The sequence below is a fragment of the Clupea harengus genome, chromosome 2 (genome assembly GCF_900700415.2).
Source record: "Clupea harengus chromosome 2, Ch_v2.0.2, whole genome shotgun sequence".
Taxonomy (NCBI): Eukaryota; Metazoa; Chordata; class Actinopteri; order Clupeiformes; family Clupeidae; genus Clupea; species Clupea harengus.
The window spans coordinates 30,072,458-30,092,026 of NC_045153.1; the positions used below are offsets into that span (position 1 = coordinate 30,072,458).

Here is a 19,569-nt window from a genome sequence, read left to right on the forward strand (position 1 = left end):
CAATGCAATATTGAATCGATCTATGCAAGGTCTCACTGATAATATCCTCTTCTGACTGTATTTGGTTATCTACCCTCAGAACCTTGTTGATCAATACAAGAAGGAAAAAGAATCCACATGCTTCAGTGATATCAGGAATATGACTACAGCTCAATCAATAGTCCTCAAACAGTCCAGGTCAGAGCACAGACACAGGGCTGACCTTCCTATTGAGCTGACTAGAGTATACCCAGATCACTTAGTGAATGAACAACATATGAAATCAACAACAATAAACAATATTATTATTTTGAGATAAGTTTGCAAAGATGATATGATTTACAAAAATATCAACTTTTGCTTTTGGATATTGCAGGGACTTTCCTTACATTTCTCAACCTGAAAATGTGACTGCGACCCGAAGTAGCCCTGGTTGTGACCACCGCAGTGGCAGGCTCAATCAAAATCACGACCTGTCAGGAAGCATGAGTTTAACTGACAGCTTTAAAAAAAAGTTGACATTTGTCAGGATGCATGGGAACTTCTGAGGCACTTTCTTCCATTCTACTGCACAATGTGTGTGGCTTTGCACTTCACGGCAATCCTGCAGCTCCTTCCCCCATGTTCTGAGATGACTGGTCATGGTATCCCCTGCTCATCTCACCAGATGGACCCCCAGATGGATGCAGCAGTGTTGTTTTATTCCATAGCCTCATGCTGCAGCCAACGCTCATACTGAGGTCTATCATTACACATGGCCACGGATCCCTCGCCCAGAATTACACCCTTGGTTTGTTCGGAAATGGCAGATTTGACACCAGCAAAACTAGAAAAGCTATTAAGCCTCCTTCCTCATGCCATTCTCAGATGTGTCTGCCACTTTCTTTCCAAATAGGCTTCTGTTGTTTTTTTCCACCTCCTCTCCTGTGTCAGAGACACTGACACAAGTGAGTCTACCTCTCTCACAGTTTAGAAATGCGTTTCTCAAAACCCACCCAGGAGAATCTCCCTGTCTTCCACCTCGCTGCGTGTAATGTGTATGTGTGTGTGTGTGTACGTGTGTGTATGTGTGCAGTGAAGCATGGTGGTGATATGGCGTAACCCGTCCAAGCGCAGGGAAGGTGTGACCACCATCGCAGAAGCCCTGGTCGTCTGTCTGCACCCCTTTAGGTGCCAAAATGTTCTCTTTGCTTCACTCACTGCTTCTTTGCAGTTCTTTATTTGGAACAACCATACCCCAGTCCCCCCCCCCCCTGTGAATGTGCTGTGTGGAGAAGAAGTGGGGCTAGGTATAGAAGAGGAGAAGGAGGGGGAGGAGGAGGAGGAGGAGGAGGGCCATGATGATATTAGAGATTTATCTCCCCCAGGTTATCCCTCCTGTATTAACAATCATGTGCTGTAACTTGGCTGCCACTGCTGCAGACAAAGGAGCCGCTGCCCGCCCCAGCCTCATCAGTCCTGCAGACGCACACTTACTGTATCCTGACCCCTGACCCCTAGGGGGCGTGGGAGAGAAGGAAGGGGGTTATGGATTACTTTAAGTGAATGGTTGGCTGCAGCTTCCCAATGCTGAGTTATGGTCTGATGCTATTTGAGGTAAGTGTGGCAATTACTGGCTACATCACAAGCTAATGGCTAAATTAAGAGGCTGTGACAAACGCTGGGCTGCATGACAAACACACCCGTCTGCTCATACCAAGGACATTTTGGTTCACGTGTGCAAGATGTGAGGGAGGATGCGTTTCTCAGAGCCATCATGACTTGGATGTGCAGTGCACTCCAGATGACTATCCTTATCATAGCTCACGAAATAACCTCGGGGACAAAATCAGTCAATGCATTGATTTTATGCGGCAACGTTATACTGCAATTAAAATCACAATCTCATGCACTCAGCAGCCTTGAAATTGTACTTCTATTACATGGCAGTGATATCTTAAAAGCCTTTGGTGGGAGACTCTGCTGTTCAGTTGGGTATTCACTGACTGCAATGACTAAAAAAAGTAAGTGGCAGAGGGGATGGGTTTTCTTACAGGTTTCAGAGCGCCGCTTCATTGACAATGCAGGTTAAAAATGAGACTTGTTTGGCAAACAAAGGACTTGGTGGAGGAGACAGGCTGATAAGGAGGCAAAGGGAAGTCTGCTGGGATGCGACAGCGGCTGGCGTTGTGAAGATATTAAAACGTCCTCCCAATCTGGCACAGACAGGCAATGCGGCTCATCCCATTTGGGAGTGTGGTGCACGCTGCAAGATCGCAAAAAGGCACCCTCACCATTCGCTCGGCTGAGGCACTCATTCTCCTTTGATGCGACTGGCATCGGCGTCTAAAGGAATGGCAAAGACACGACATGAAAGTACTCGGCATGTGCTGGTGTGGAGCCTACCAGGCTGGTTACACCCCCCCCCCCACTATGTGTGCTGTTGTGCTGTAGTGTTTTTTTCACAGACATAAACCAAGCAGCACCGACTGACCCGGGCAGTGAAATATGTGCCTGTTCATCTACTGTACAGCTGTACCCTTTACAGCCCTCCGGAGACGTGCCCAAAGTTTGTGCTGCTCAGCAGGAACTTTCAGGCTGTTTTTTATGGCCGTGTGGTTTTTTGTCCAGGGATGCAATACAGCACTACTGTACGTGCCGGCCATATGTCCCCGCAAAACGGAGATGCAACAGCCGGGACAAAAACATCATCTGCCTCAGCAGATCCTGCACTGATGAAATATGGAGTTTGATTTCATGTACGGCGTGCAACAACCCATGAGGTGCCTGGAGGGGGGAGAGAACGGAGGAGACACAGAGGCACTTCAAACGGGCGAATCAGCAATCTCTGCTGAGAGTGGCCTGAATGTGGATTTGGTGGAGAATCGGTGCCCTTTTCAGCGTGGCTCTCTCTCTGCATGCGGTGAGGCAGAACCCAGCGTCTGGCACCGTTATGAGAGGCTTAGCGCAGGAGGGCGAAATCCCTCTGCAGTGACCTTTCCACGAACACACTCCAGACTTCATAAACGAACCTATATATTATCCGCACGGAGCCCCACCTCTGAGAGAGAGAGATGTGTTTGGTGTCAGCAGTCCATCACACACGTCACGTAATACCACGGGCAGAGCAACATGTGCTGACTGGCACTGGGCTGACAGTGATGATGATGGACAGGACTCTCTCCTGCGCAGGTGTGTGGCTGTGTGTGCTTACACTGCACCATGGAATGAGCACAATCCACTTCATGTCATGAAGGCAATTGAATGGTTACTTACTAAAGCCTCAGAAAACCATTCAAGTGCACAACCGACTGTCAAGATGCCCTCGCTGTACTGCTGACCAGGTGCGCTTGCTGTGTCTACCTGCTTACGGCTCTCTGACACAAGGCAGAGATACAAAAAAACAGAAGGAGTCCGCATTTTCACCTCACAGTGCCGAACAAAAGCGAGCTTCTCCTCAATTTGCTTGCCCGGGCATCTGTGGATTGTGAAGCGCCGTCATTGCGGCTCTTCCCCTCTGGCAGTCCGCACTGACGTTGATCCTGCCTGGACAGGGGTGGTGCAGCACACGCTCTCAGATTACTCACCATCCCCCGCTCCTCAGACCTCGTACACAGGAAACGGCGTGTCCAGCACGGCTCCAGAGGGTCAGTCCCCACCGCCTGCAGAGCTACACCAGGCTGTAGCGGTTGGTGGAGGGGGAGCAGTTGACAGTGAGGAGTAGGGGGGACGGAGCTTCCATTTCCTGAGAGGAAGGAAGAGCTGATTTACAGCACAGCGCAGGAAAGCCTTTGTCTGACTGTGCGCCAGGCGGCTGAGTGAGGACCTCACACGTCCAACAAAAACACCGTCAGAGACGTCAGAATTCACCCAGGCGTGAAATTGATTTTGTAATAACAAACAAGGGGGATCTGTTTCTTCCATACTGTTAATCAAATCATTTCAAGGAATAAGGGGAAGATGAGAGTAAAATCATTAACTTCCAGCAGTTAATCAAATTCACTGCCAACCTGTTGTCCCATTAACCCCAAAACCTGTTCGATAGCTAATTAAGGCAATTACTCCAAACATGACACGCCACTTAATCACCAATGACTAGACCATTTATAGTGGTGGCTTCATTACAATTGGCAGGCTTCTCACTAGTACCTTTGTATTCCCTTTACAGATATGAGGAAAAGTTAAATGCACAGCCTTAATGTCACTCTAGGAATTTACGAAATCATTTACGTCACTCCCTAAATGACAAACATGTAAGTTCACATGGCTTTAGTATCTGAGGCTCTCTTTGTTGCTGACCATGGTGCTGAACATTTCACCATCTCTCTCTCTCTCTCTCTCTCTCTCTCTCTCTTTCTCTGGGGACCTGGCCGTCATGGTCTGACACCTCTCTCATCAGCAGTTCCTTTGCGGCCTGAGGGGCAGTGTGTGTGGTGTGTGACAGACAGTGTGGAGAGTGGAGCGCCTGTCTCCTGCTCCGTCCTGAGTGGGCCTCATTGATTTTTCAGTTGTTCTCCTGTGGCAGCCGCGGTGAGCAGATCTGAGCCTTCCCTCACCTGCACGGACTCCCCCTCGCAGCTCCCCGGATGGGATTCTGCTTCCTGATGAGGCAGAGCCGCCACACTCGTAGGAAAGACTCCCCCCCCCCCCACTCTCCCAGTTAAATGTCACTCTCTCTCATCTACCCTGCATGAGTTAAAAGGCAGCGGGTGGTCGGCTGGACACATCTCTCAGTCATCCTGCTTCCATTTGCACACATGAATACAGATCCCTGCCCGGGCTGCTGCCAATCTCCCAGGTGGCGGGGGGGGGGGGGCGGGGGTTCTGTTGCCTCCATCACCCTAAACCCACACCTCCAAATGGGAAGTGACAGTAAACACGAGTGGTGGACATTTCCCTCTCCTGCCAGACAATGCAAACAAAAGGCTCTGCAAAGGCATCTGAGGCACCTTTTGACTTTGATCTCCCTTCATTAGACAGGAGAGCACGACAGCTTTATTGCTGTGATTGGAATGCGTGGCTCGATAATTAAAAACAGCGGTGGTTACCCTCCTCTGGATGTTGTTTGCCTCCTTTGCGCAGAGAGCACAGCCATTTATCAAAGCCATGTATAAACAAGTGTCTGTTTGCCGCAGCTTATCAAACATCAGGGCGCGGGCCTTGGGGGGAGCTCGTCACACCGTCGGTGCGAACCATTAGTAAAACGAGCACGGAGAATAAACACAGAGGGCAGGATCAGACGTGTCCATACACCTCACGTTACTTTCCATCGCGTAGTTAAGTGGTTTTCGTCCACGCAAAGACGCAGACAACAAATGTTGATCTACTGTTCTTCAGTCTGTGTACCAGGCAGCGCCATCCTTCACTATTCGCCGGTCCGCACATCCTGCAGAGACGGCTCTGTTCCAGTGTTTGCAGCTGCCATCCCCTATCCTGAAGGGTCAATTCCATGATGGCCATCTAACATATATGTTTAGAGGGGAAACATTGATCACCACTCCTTTACTCACAATGACTTCCTGGCAAAAGGTCTCCAACCTTCCGAGCAGTGGCATGCAGAGGCCATCTGTCTCTTTAAGGACTAATGTCCCAAGACACTTAATTACTGTCATCAAGAGTTACGTCTGTCTGGTCCTCGGTCCCATCGAGGAAAAACAACCCCCCACCCCCTACCCTCAATCTACTTACGATTCTGAACATCCTGAATATGAAGTGTTTCTTTTCTGGATGCCCCCTCCCACCACCAAAAAAAAAAAAAGTGTAAACAAAAATAAAACAAAAACAAATTCATCACATAATTAAAAGCCCCTGACGCCTCTCACATGAATGGCCACGGTGCAGTAAGTGGCTTTTAGCTCAGCGCTCTCCACGGGAGGGGGAGAATGCCCCACTGAGCTGCCAGGACCTGTACTTTACGCTCCCTTCACTCAGGCCCGCTGGAGGAGGCTCAGGCACAGGGGTGGTCTGGGTTGGGAGGCATGGGGTTCAATAAGACAGCGGGCATCTGGACACTCTGAAACACCGCATAGTGCCCACATCGCTGGAAAAACACGGTATATTTAAAAAAAACGACCTACTTTCCTCCCACAAATAAATGGATGGCTTCTCTGTCATTTAAATCAAACATCCTGGTTTTTCTAATTTGCCGCAGTAATTAGCTAGTAATTTCATAGGTTATGGAAAAGACATAAACATGCAACAGTCCTGACTGTTGGCTTATCAGGGCCGATATTCTGATGGATTTCCTACTTGCTTGCACCGGAGAATGGTTTCTTTCTAAATGACCAGCAGTGACTTAGCAGTCTTTATTCTTTCGGTGTACTTGAATTGATCATACGTGAGGAGCGAGATTGAGTACGGCAACCTCCTCCGAACTGCAGCCTTTAGTCTTGTTTGATGAATGTCCGTTGTGTGGTAATGTAGCATGATTAACGAACACAGTTCAGTGCCTGCAGAGCCCAACATAGGGACAACCTCGCTCCATTCCTGCCTCAGTGCAGCCCAATCAATCACACACACGGCAAGAAAAACTACTGCCCAGATTTGGTCCCCAGCCTCACTCAGGATGCTCAATATTCAGCGCATGGTCCACCACACAAACAAATATCACTTCAGCCCAGCTTTTAATAAAGTTACATTATTACAGCAATCCCAGAAGTTACAGGAAAGCAAAACATACACACAGAAAGAGAGGACCGCAGTGAGACACACACGGAGTGTGAGAGAGAGAGAGACAGAGAGAGAGAGAGAGAGAGAGAGAGAGAGATAGAGAGAGAGAGAGAGAGAGAGAGAGAGAGAGAGAGGGTAGTGTCATTTAGTCATCTATACATTTCAGTCAACAACATTCTAAACCAATGGTAAAGTCAGTGCATTGTGCTACTGGAATGAGTGAAGTTCAACACCACTGTATGAGTTGACCCCATGGTTTAGCAGTCTTGTGCCTGCTGCAATTCTAGTGTAACATTAGTCAGTTGGAATTAGATTTCTGCTGAGATGCAAGTCAAAAGAAGACAATAAGTGCTTTTGCCTTTCTGTGTTTACGTTCTACGCCTCATGCCCTAATGACTTTCTCATTAAGCGTGTCATACCCTGTCAGGAATCAAGGACTCCTTTGCAGTTTGCTTTCTACTCTGCTGGAGGCCCCGTCATTACTCAATTATGAAGCGGTGATGTTGCTGGGTGCGTTCGGAGGCACAGTGCAAGTGTCTAACCAGGCGTGGCACATCATATTTTGAGGCTTGTTGTTCCAAGATTTGTGGTTTGTTGCACAATGAGAGAAGGGCACATTAAATGAGTAATTTGGTGTGTTTCAGCATGGTTAATGTGAGAGACTTGAAAATTACCCCCTTGGAAACCATGGTGTCACAAACAACACCATCTGAAACAACAGAGCTAGACAAAAACATTGATTTTAATGTGAATTGCACTCAAAGGATAATTCAGGCATGCTCAGAGGGACTGGGTTATAGAGAGGTAGGGGCGACTCAACTAAGAAATACCCCCGTTTTACCTGCGATTCTTGCGACACTAGATCTTCTTATGATTTATAGCAGCACATTTCACATTTTAAGAAGGGCAACAGCACTTTAAAAAAGGCATGCTTGTGAAATCAAATTATTGGGTGGCAGATTATGGCTGCGGCATAAGCAGTTTAGTTTTGCAAAGACACTCACGTACTCCGAACTTAAACATTCTATTCGTCGTTAATATGAGCTGATTTGACTTGCTCATATTAACTCTACCCTGAAGCAATTTCTCAGCCCAGGGTAGTTAAGCGTAACCACCACCACCACCACCACCACCACCACCGCGACCCCCTCCACCGCCACATCCAGCCCCAATCACCACCCAGCTCTGGCTAATGAACCCACGAACCCATCCAGCCAGGCAGCCCTGCAGATCACACCAGGCACACTTAGGTCATGAATGTCACACCAGCTGCTTAATTGGTCACAGAAAGCACAAAATTCACCCAACTTTCTGCCATAATATTGGCATAAGTGTCAGAATAATCATATGTGTCACCTGTGGGGTGGATATAACACGCCTTGGGAGACATGCATTGTCACTGTACATCAGCTTTATATCCCACTGTAATTGACACTCTATCATTGCACTTTCCCCCCAAATCATTTCCCTCAGTCAGCAGGCATAATATTAGCCTGGTGTAGCTGTGGGCAGTAAGACCAAGCTGATCCCAGGAGAGCTTGGGGTTTTTCTACCCCATATTGTCTCTCACACAGAGCCAGCTCACAGTCAGACACATGGAGTTTTATATTGAATTCCTATGATGGGGTTTATGTGCTGTATTAAACCCCATGCTGGGACATAATGCTGTTTGTTCCAGCTCAACAGTCTCCCTGATACAGCACTCCTCTGTGTCCCGCGTGCTTCCCCCATCGCCAGTGCATACGTACCGGATTGCACACCATCGCTCACGAGCCAATTTGTCCAGCACCACACCAGAGTGGCATTTTTTAACACTGATTAAGCCAACTTTCCCCTGGGAAGGAAATATTAATAAAGTGCTAAGCCTCCGAACAACAGCATATGCCAAGTCATGTCTCACCATCTGCCTTCTTTAAAAGGTCTGAACATAACACATCCAGAGCTGAGTTAATTTGCACCTTTCAGAGGGCAACTAATAGGAACTCCAAGTGGTACATAATCATCAACTATAAAATCAAATCTAATCTGAACTGCACTGGATATCCACATATTTAGACAGTGTTGGGAAAATGTAATCTGTATCTCATATTGTCGTATTTTAAAAACGGCTTTATGTTGTTACTGATTCTTGTATAACATGAGAGAGAAGTAAAGTATCTGTGGGTTATGAAGATTGTGTGGATCTAAGATGCACAAGCTGCAAATGAAGTATTTGGACTGATCTTGCAAATGAAGGCATGAACACACACAGGAACCTATTTATAAACACAGGAGTTTAAGAGGCAATCTGGGCTGCAATCTGTTCGCTGGTATCATGCCTTCCTCGCTGACATTCAGTCTTCAGCAAGTAAAGTTGAAGTAAGGTCTTCCAAAATCCTCAGATTTCACAAAGTGTCTTTTTTTTACGACACAGTTTTTCAGACGAAGAGAAGAGCTTGATAGTGACTGATTTTTTTTCTCTCCAGCGTGCCAAATTTGATCTGTTGAATAACCAAAATGTGCTGTCAAAAGATTTAGCTGGGGGCTTTGCTCTGCGTGTGTCTACACATATCAGTCAAATGTCTCCATGTTCCAGCAAATCCACAGCTAGGCATGACGGTCCAAAAAAAGCTAAACAAAATCAGGAACACAATGACGCTTTATACAAAACAATCCCTAATCTGGAACCGAGCAAGTGTCCCTCACACAGCAATTCTGGCACAATAACAGAGAAGGGGCTGAAACAGTAAGCCGCCAGGAGCACTGAGAGCGGAGCCTGCTGAGCAGATTAGCCCATATGAAGGTGACTCCACCTGCTCTGTGCCAGGCAGTCGAGCGGCCCCCGGCCCCGGTGGCCCCCCCCGGCCCCCTCCACATACAGTGTAGCTAACCTGTCACGCCGCTTTAGCAGCCGTGTCAGCAAACGTGACCCCGTCGTCCATGGGGTTGCCATAAATCAAACCTGTGGTAAGTTATCTCACGCAGACGCCCATGGTCAGGCATGACTGATCTCAATTGAAAAATAACTCTGCAAAGCATCTGAGCTGGCGTTTTCCCCCGCCGCCGCTTGATCCGTCAATCCATCAGACGGATGAAGGAGCGGGACCACCAAGATGAGGGGTGTGTCCACCTTCCAGACAGGGACGAATCTCGGCCTTGTAAGAGAGGGGGGGCAGAGCTGGACAAATGAAACTGCGCTGAGGTAAAAACATGACTGAATTCATTAGATGCATATCTTCACCAGGCCTTAGTATATGCTGGAGGACAAGGCTGGGCCTGTATTACTGTGCTCCCTATAGCCCACACACAAACACACAAACACACACACACTGAAACGTAGCTCTAGGTGATTTTCGCTTTCCTTTTCTATCCTGTTCTCGGGGGTCAGGGTACACTATACCCCTGAGCATCGCAGCTTTGGTAATTCCCTCTTTCACTAATACCAAGACTCATTATGGCCGTATAACAAGACCACATGCAGTTACAGTACTTTACTTCCTTAAGCCCTTTGCTCTCATAGTGTTCCTACATGCATATACACATATGCAATGCCCACAAAATCTACACAATTCATGATTCATATCTGACATTTATATCCAGTTATCCTAAAAGTGCTTAAATATGCATCCAAGACTGGTTATGGAGGGAATGGCACCATAGTTAATGGCAGCGCAGTTGAGGAGGATGCTGCACAAGTACCCTGAGGGCCTCTTGGGGCATCAGAGTGCAGAGTCTCTGAGTCACTTCTGAGTATGACTCATCTACAGCCACTGATAACTATGTTCATCTAGATCACACTGTTCCAGAACTTTCTCCATTACCCCAGGGATTTTGTGTAAAGCGGTTCTTATTTGAGACAAGACATTTGGGAAAAATGAAATAAGACTTAAACATGACTATGTAGTATAACTCAATGGCTTGTGTTTGACGAGAAATCAACGATTGGAATGTCAATGATTGTTGGGTCTAAACAATCGGGTTCTATTTGGTGATTGTTCCAGGGACTCAGGGCTTCCAACAAGATGGAAGATGATGTGGGACAGTGTATGCATTTGGGATGAAATCCCCTGATTTCCAGTAGGGACAGAAGACCAAATCACTCAATGAGGGCAAGATAGTCATTAGAGAGTGCTACAGATATATGATGGGAATATTATGGAAAAAACTTCCCAATTTTTCTCATTAATATTTAGGTCCCAAAGAGACCACAAAATACACAGAATTGCATATTTGCATCTCAGGGCTTAACATCTCTGGTACTGTCAACAAAGAAAGCTCCCACTTCAACCCAAAGAAATGTACATAAATCCACTCATTTTCATGCATAGCTTGGCAATAAATGATACAGCACCCCATATTCAATAATGATTTCATATACACAATAAATACACATGACCATGCATGCATGCAACAACACATGCTGCTTTAAATGACTGGTAATTTGAGTTAGGCAAAACATACTCAGAACACAGCTGTGTCCAGGCCCTGGAGGAAAGAGCTGGCGTGAGCCAAGACTAGCCAACAGCGGGGCCCAGCCAAAAAGTGAATAAGGAGCAGGTCCTTAATCAAGGAGTAAGAGCTGAATCAGACTATTGGAGATACATATTTGCCGGGCCAGCAAGTACTTGACAGCGGTGTCAAAAGAGCAGCGTGTCTCTTCTGGCAAGCCATGTTTCATTACCCTGAGTGGCTTTCAGGGCTTTGACTAGAGTGACTAGATGCCATTTCTTAAAGTTTCAAAAACAGACCCTATCAGCATGGGGGGGGGCCTTGGGAGACACGTGCCTTACTTCCTGCAGCGTGGTAGGGATTGCCAAGGCCCAGTGCCAGGGTGGTTTAATCAAAGCACACAAGACAATACATCAAGAAAGAGTGGCTGGCACAAATCAAATTAAAACAAACTTTTGTATATAATTGGACCATATCCCTTCCCCTAGATACGAGAGCTTTGTGGTGAGCAAAGTCATCGTCCTTAAAGAGATGAGTGATTAAATAGTCCTTCACTCTCAGACTTTGTATTAAATGTAACTCAGACAGTCCCTTATTTTCATAAAAATCCCCCCAAAAGATTTGACTTTTCATTAAATGCAAGATGCTTTGCAAACAATCTCTTTCTTACTCATGTCATGTAATACACATCGGCACGAGACATGCAAATAAGTATGACCACTCAGCTCTACCTTCATCCCAACTTCACTTCCCACCACTTGTGTTAGGTGGAGGAGGAACAAGTGTTTGAATGATGCCGCAGCACTCCTGGCCCAGGTAACACTTCATTACCGAAGCAACTAGATTACAGCTTTGCCCCGGCAGAGATGATGGCCAGGATTAATGGCACATGAAAAGCAATCTCCAAACCCTGGTGTACCTGGCCCACAAGGGCACGCTCGGCCGTGCCCACAATAAACATCGCATGATGGGGAGGATCGGAGGGACCTGCTGAGGCGCTTCAAGGGCCGTAAATCTGCCCAACTCTCCTCCTTCGACTGCGCGTGGGGGGCTGCTGAGGCACCTGCTCCTCCTCATCAGCCTTCTGCCACTCAGTGTGTTAAGTCCTGCTAAGACACACTCTAATTGCACTGCTAATGTGTACTGGCTCAGCGTGATGTGTTTGTTCATCCTGCTTTAAGGGCGCCATTTTACATCAGCGTTGAACCAGGAGACAAAGAATAGCTGAATGGTGTGACACACACACACAGCGTTGGGGGCAGTGGTTCCACCTACACAGATCTTCTGAGGAGAGTAAATTATGATGCAGCGTTTTATTCTTCCAGGAGCGTGTCGCCGCTGCTCCACGTGAGTAATAACTGGCCATCGCTGTGGCTGCAGGTCACTCATTATTCTGATTGCCCTGGAAATGGAAAGGGAATCTATTCTCTTCCTAATTGTTCAGGAGGAAGTCATGGGGGCTGGCTAGTGGCAGAGACTGCTGTAGGAAAGTGATGGTCTCTGAGGAGGGAGGTGGCCATACAGGCTGCGTCAAATCACTAGCCTTGGCTGTATGAACCCTGTTACTGATGTTACTGATATTCTATGATCATTACTCATTGCATCCCATATTGTCTCTCACGTATCATTGTTTGCTTCTGAATCATACTAGAGCTGTTCTGAGTGGCAGAAGCCAAACTTCTACTTGGACACGGTACACTGCAAGGTAAAATGCAGTGAGTGTCGTTCACAAAAGGAGGAAATGTAATATAAACACATGGCTTCTCTTTTTCGAATACAAGAATGTCTTGGCTGGTGGTCTGTAAGAGCATTTTGTTCTCCTTCACAGGCACAAATAGAGTTACACAACGAGTTGCTGCTTTTACCCAGCTCTGCCAATAACAGCGTAAAATCTTTAAAGGGACAATGATTAACAGCTGTGTTAATCTGGAAATCAATGTGACGGCAATTTGTGGTTTGTTGCTCTGTGTGACAAAGTAATCTGCCTCTGTGCGGCTTTGATTTGCAGTATCACAAAGTCTGCAGAAGGGCTGTCGATAATTAAAATAATTACACCAAGGACAACACAGGCCGGGCAAATTAGTAGGAGCAGCAGCCGCAGCAGCAAAATCAACAGTCTCTTTTTATCCTTCAGACATTAAGGTGATTTCAGGCGCATCTCAGCAGCGCAGCCTCAGCTCGCCGTGCCGGAGTGTGAAAATTGCACATAACCTCCGTTCCAGACGAAGAGAACACCATCTGAATCACATCTACCGTGGGTGAGAAGCCTTAAGAAATAAAAAAATAAAAATGCTTGACTGTTTCATGTTCATAGAGAAAAAAGCAGTATTTAATTGGGGGGGTACTGTAGTCTTTCCATAGCACTTAGACTTTGCACCATATGGATAAGTACGGATGGAGCACTCTTCGTCGCCTTAATCTAATAACCACAGCGCAGTTGCTGCTGTAATTATGACTAAGTGTTGCAGGAGGTGCATTTGTGGCTGCCCAGAAAATACATTTGGTCATGGTACCAAGGGACCTGTATGATTTAATTAGCACTGAAATGACAGAGTCAAATAGAGCTCGCAAAAGAGCTGTGCAGTAGCGAGCAAACTGCTGAAGTGTGATGTGAATGGGTCAACATCAAGGCATGAAGGCTTGAAAATGGACTAACAGCTTTTTCATGCACAAACCGGCGATAAAGCCGTGGTTCTAAAACTCAAGACAGTTGTTTCCCTTTTAAATGCTTCATATTGTCTCTGAATACTGCGGCATTGCATTTTGTTGTGTTTAAAGAGAATATTTAGTCCCAAAAAGCCTCATTGTTTTCAAAACATAATAATTGTGGTGGAGCATGCATTAAACAATGGCGCTCGCCAATGAGGACACACACAATAAAACAAAACAATCACTCAGAGGCAAATCATTCTTTCAATAAAATAACAAATACAGGAAATATAGGCCAATATAGCAAATCTAAACACATTAGGAGGCAAATGTGCGTCTCCACCCCGAGGAGAATGTGACAGGAGCTGGTTTGTTACTGTGAGAGTGCCCTGCCACTGGTAAATCATGCATCCCACTGCTCTCATATTAACATCCTGCTCTCCACACGCCCCACACAGACGGACAGCTCAGAGAGGGCCGTCTCCCAGAGGCCCCTGCAGGAGAGGGCGGGGGAGAGAGCCACTTGTGTCTGCTGGGGCTCTGACTGGCAGCACGCCCCAGTGCAGGCCGCCGTGGGAGCGCCGCTCATCTACCCTGACGCCTCTGACCTTTACAGGTCTGCGTGGCACTCTTTCCTGCCAGCTCCCAGCTGAAGAGGCTATGCCGTGCCAAGCAAAGCCTCTGCTGCCGGAGCTGCGCCATCCAGGCCAACCTCGTGGACCGGACAGGACAGACTACAGGCAGTGGATCCGACTCTGTGCACCACTCTCACAGACTGAGAGCCATTACTAGCAGAGGAACATAGGTGTCAAAACCATGTCCTTTCGTTTCTTAGTTCCAATAATGATATGGAGAAGGTGCCCTGTTTTTCACGAGTAGAGGAGGCAGATAACTCCACATACGATGAAATTTTCATTATGTCACCACTTAACACAACGGATAAGGGACTGAGAGCAAGTGTTGTCAGAAGCGATTTATCTGTGTCTGTTCGTGTCTGCTCACAGGCAGCAGTAATATGCTTTATGAATCACTGTAGGGGCACACTGGAAAGCCAGAGGGGGGAGAACCCACAGTGATAACACAGCTGTGAAGGAAGGCACTGTATGTTCCACACCTGTGAGGGAAGGTGCACCCTAAGCCTGCCCCACCATCTCACACACACACACACACACACACACACACACACAGAGACACACACACACACACACACATGCGCGCACACACACATGCGCGCACACACACACAGAGAACATAAAGCACTGCAAACATGAAGCTTGCTTTCAATGGTAGCATCAGCAGTTGTGCGTGCACTGGTATTTCGGATTGTCAGATCTGGGGTGGGGTGGCTGTATCATTACACAGTGAACAACTGCAACTTCTGCAGCCCAAACAGAAAACACTTCCCTCTGTGTCTATCTAAGCAGTGAAGTATCACAAAAACCGGGTTGCCATCAAACAAACATATAAAATATAAACAAATCAGACCTACATATTGAGGGGCCCCCTCGTATGTCTGCAATGGGTAGCTTAGCTATCTGTGCTTAACTTAACATGGAGGATACACCTATGATGCATGGCTTACATTCCACATAATGATTATAAAGATTTAAAGAAAATAAAAGAACAAAATCAAAATTATTTGTCCTTTATGTGTTATTTGCAAAACACATTGCATTTTTTGATAGACATGTCTTGTATTTGCTAAGCACATTGTGTTTGTTTGAGAGAGAGTGTGTTTTGTATGTGTAAAACATGGTGTGCATAACTGCAAATCATGGGGCATTTATAGATCACATTTTGCAAATTGTGGGGTATTTATAGATCACATTAGAGAGATCACAAATTGTGGGGTATTTGTAAAACAGATCAGTTTGTCTGAGATGTTATGGCAGCCTTCTAAATCTTAGAATCTTAAATCTTCTAAGTTGATCCCATACTCTACTCACCGTCATGGAGTTCTTTGCCTCCACCTCGTCCATTAGTTGCGTATAACAGGACACCGTGGCAGCCGTTAGCCCTTATATATTACGCAACGTGAGGCCAACGTGACAAGCTACACATGTAGAGATTGCTATTCACAGGGAATACCATTCGTCATGAATCATTTCCACTACTTCAAGACCCACTTGAAGACCCACCTGGAGCCCTCACACAAGGCGGGTATGACAGGGGGTATAGGGCATCGCTTTGCATCACGTTTTTGTAATAGTTCTGGGCCACGCCATCTCTGTGTCCCACGGAGGCATTTCTATCAAAAACTAGTTTAGATGATGTAATTTGGTCTAACTTTAAAAATTAGGGGCTACTCGTATTGCCACAACAACAAAAATTAAACTATTATTATTGTTGTCCTTCCTTTTCCATGTCCTTGGAGAAGATAACATGTCTGTCTGGAGTATTCAGAATTAAACTGGCATTGACATGCAGAGACATTTAGGTTGAGTTCACATGAAACTAGCACTCTTTAACTCTCTTTTAAAATGTATGACTGCCCAATTACAGAGAAGTAATTGGTAGCTGCAACTCCACAGTTCCACTGTGGTCTACACCTAGGCCACTTCCATGGGGCGCAGTGAAGCACAGATTGATGACAAGGCTGTTTTATGCACTTTTTTGGAAACAACGTACCCGGGCAACAACAGAGCAGATGTTTTTTTATTTACTTGCACTTATAAATGGGAAAATCTGCAGATTTTGGTCACATTAAAATCTCGTTACACCCAGTAAATTACTAAAATAACTTCCAAAGCAGTTTGCCCATCCAGCCTGGCACTGTCAGTGTTATAGATGGAAACGCTTGACTTCTTTTCCCTGCTGCTCAGCCCGGCTTTATGACATCTCATTTAAAGTTCATTACCAAACAAGAAGCAGCTTTTAGGATCTGAGAGGCTACACATCATGCTGTTTCTCCTGAAGCAGAACGCAAGATCTTTAAGCAAAAAAAACCCCCTCAAAAATGGCAAACAGAACCTAAGCACTCTGATTCACCTCTATTGAAGAAGACTATCAAAAATGAAACCGGCTGAAAATAATTCATCTGTTGAATAATGCTGACAGAACAGATCCTCAGTAGCTCTACTGTGTGATACATATCTACATGTTAGGGAATGTTGGGGTTTCTGAGTGGGCTCAACTGAACACTAACAATGTGAATCAAATTAAATGAACAGAATAATGTTGACTTTGTGTGCCACTTTTGGATCTGATAATTGAATGAGAAACCTTGACATTATGCAGTGTTTAACTTGATAGTGCTTCTCCAAAAGTAGGTAAAACCACAAACCAGAATTTTTTATTTGCCCAGAGAAGCATGTGGAACATGCTGAATCTATGCTGCCGCCCCACAGAGACTGTGACTAACCCTTTATTCCTGTCACTTGGTCGTGTCGAAAGCCAAGGAGATGCATTGCAGTTCAAGATACTGTTATGCATACATTTTCTGAGAGAAAGCAAGGAGAGAGACAGTCTGTGTGTGCGTATGTCTGTGTCTGTGTGTGTGTGTGTGTGTGTGTGTGTGTGTGTGTGTGTGTGTGTGTGTCTCCACTGGACAGCTCTTTGAACCTTTCAGTATATATAGATGGATGCTCTCATACATAGGGATGAAAGACGGAGGGAAAAGAGGAGAACATCAATCATCTGTGCACAGGCTTTCCCAGCTCTTAAACAGGATTTTGCTATCCTTCGATCTTGAGTTGATTGCACTCAATGCCCTATAGTATCGTAGTATTGTAAAGGGGGTAACTGTGTGTGTAATAGTTCACTCCTTAATGCTTTGCGTGAATGGTTAGTGTATGGAAAGTGTAACCTCACCCCCAGATCTGAGCCCAACGCCACCCACTGCATCATTTTGAAAAATGCTAAAAAGGGGAGTGTGAACTCCTGTGAATAAAAATGAGGGAGGTGGGCTGCCCATTTCATGACATGGATAGGTCCCAAATGGTTGACTCTACATCAGCATAGGCCTTGCAAGGTTCAGGATGACGTGAACGTGTTTTATCACAGTATAGTCATATCATTTTGTTTACAGCTCACATTTAAGGGTGCAGTTAAGACTTTAATGTTTGATGCTGTGCCTAATGGTTCTTAAATGGTGCGGTTTATGTCTTCTCTTTTGGGTCTAATGTTAGCAGGAGAAGCCGTTATCATTGTGTCCGTGTGCTGTGTTATTTGATGCTTGTGTAGCTGTTAAGTTAATTAGCGTATATGTCCACCATTACTCAGTGTGTTGTGTCAGATTAAGTCTGCCTTCTGTGTGCATTCTTTGACACTCCGGGGGTCGTGCGGCGGCGCATGAGGGACGGGAGCTGCACTAATCAAGTTACGTTTCCTGGGACTGTGCAACATATGGGGCACAGGACTTGCCTTTAACCCTGAGATCTCTGTGTTCGCTTCCATTCTTCTGGGCTGGCCCACCACAGTATCTACAGCTGAAGGAATGCTCTCAGTAATGGGTCTTTGTCTTAGTCCTGGCCCTCTTCTTGCTCAGTGGGGTCAAATACTGGCATTAGGTTTCACTTCAGGTTACCAGTACACCACAACTATCCAGTACAAGAAGGAAAAACAGTAATTGTGACACATTATACAAGGAAAATGGGATAGACCCTATGGATGTAAAACAACAAACTACTGCCAAAGCGAATGACCTGATTAAACAGAAATACTGAAGAGACAAGAGTAAAGTAAAGTAACCAAAGCAATCAAGCATTATTCTATTATTCATAGCTACTTCTTTCACTTATGAAATCCTGTAGTCTGGGCTTAGTACTGTAGTCTTCGGTACTAATGTTTACGGTAAACTAATCATCATGCAGGGTATTCTTTTTGAGCCATGGCATAAAATGAGCGCTGACTGGAAACACTAAATATATATCGGCACATTTTTTCTTTTCAGGTAGGTATTTTTTCTTCAAGTAGGCAGCTTACTGCTGACAGGAGTGTAACGTTAACATTTGGTGAAGACACAAAGGGTTGCAGTTAGGTGATGCTATGCTATCAATAAACAATTCATGCATAAACTATCGCGGTAAGAATTCATACTCATTGCAGAGCGTGTTGCACAGACAAATGACAACACTAACCCTCCCATTGTTCCATGCGCCTATCCTGTATTATTGGAAATGTAATTGTGAAGCACATTTATTATGGGGGACTAGACACTACTGTGGGGGGAGCCAAATAGCCCTAGAGACGCGCCTGATGTGAAGACACAAAAGAGGACAGAGAGGATGAGACAGGCAGAAGCTAACACAAAATATTTTTGAATAAAAAATGAGCCCTCAAATCACCTTTTAGCGATCTGTAGTAACTTGCTGATTACTCAGTAGAGTGCTCCTGTAAATTAGAATAATTCCACCTGACACATTCTGGATGTCAGTTTACCTGACATTTCAACCCATATTCCATGAAAACCACATTGGAACAACTGTTGCCAGTGATTGATTGCTGTGTCCTACTTGAACAACCAACTATTTAATTGGCCCATGGTGTCTACCGCATTTGGCCTTTCTGGTGAGCCCTTCACCAGTCTGTCCTCACAGTTCTTTTGATTTCTCTGCACTGCTGGAAAACAAGGCTGTGTTAAGACCTGGTTTAGACAAATTAGAGGTTATTCAGAAATTATGTTATGTTAACTGTTTGCCACAGGCTATTTTAAATTTAAGAATTTTGTTACTTCTATTTTTTTTCTAAACGATGGCTTAATAAACTGGCACCTGCTACGGCTACGGGAATTCCGTACTAATAGTTTTAATAGTATTGGCACGGTCCGTGCCGTGCCCACTGTTGCCACGGACGAATTTTCCGTATGATTCTGTATGAGGCATTCCCGTTTGTAGCATTAGGGAAAATGGTGTTTGTCGGTGCACA

The 19,569-nt window shown here is 45.7% G+C and overlaps 1 protein-coding gene across 1 annotated transcript in view; it reads right to left on the reverse strand.

The window, feature by feature from the left end:
- hs6st3b (heparan sulfate 6-O-sulfotransferase 3b) overlaps positions 1–19,569 on the reverse strand; it is a 47,801-nt gene that overhangs the window by 26,366 nt on the left and 1,866 nt on the right. The window lies entirely within an intron of this gene.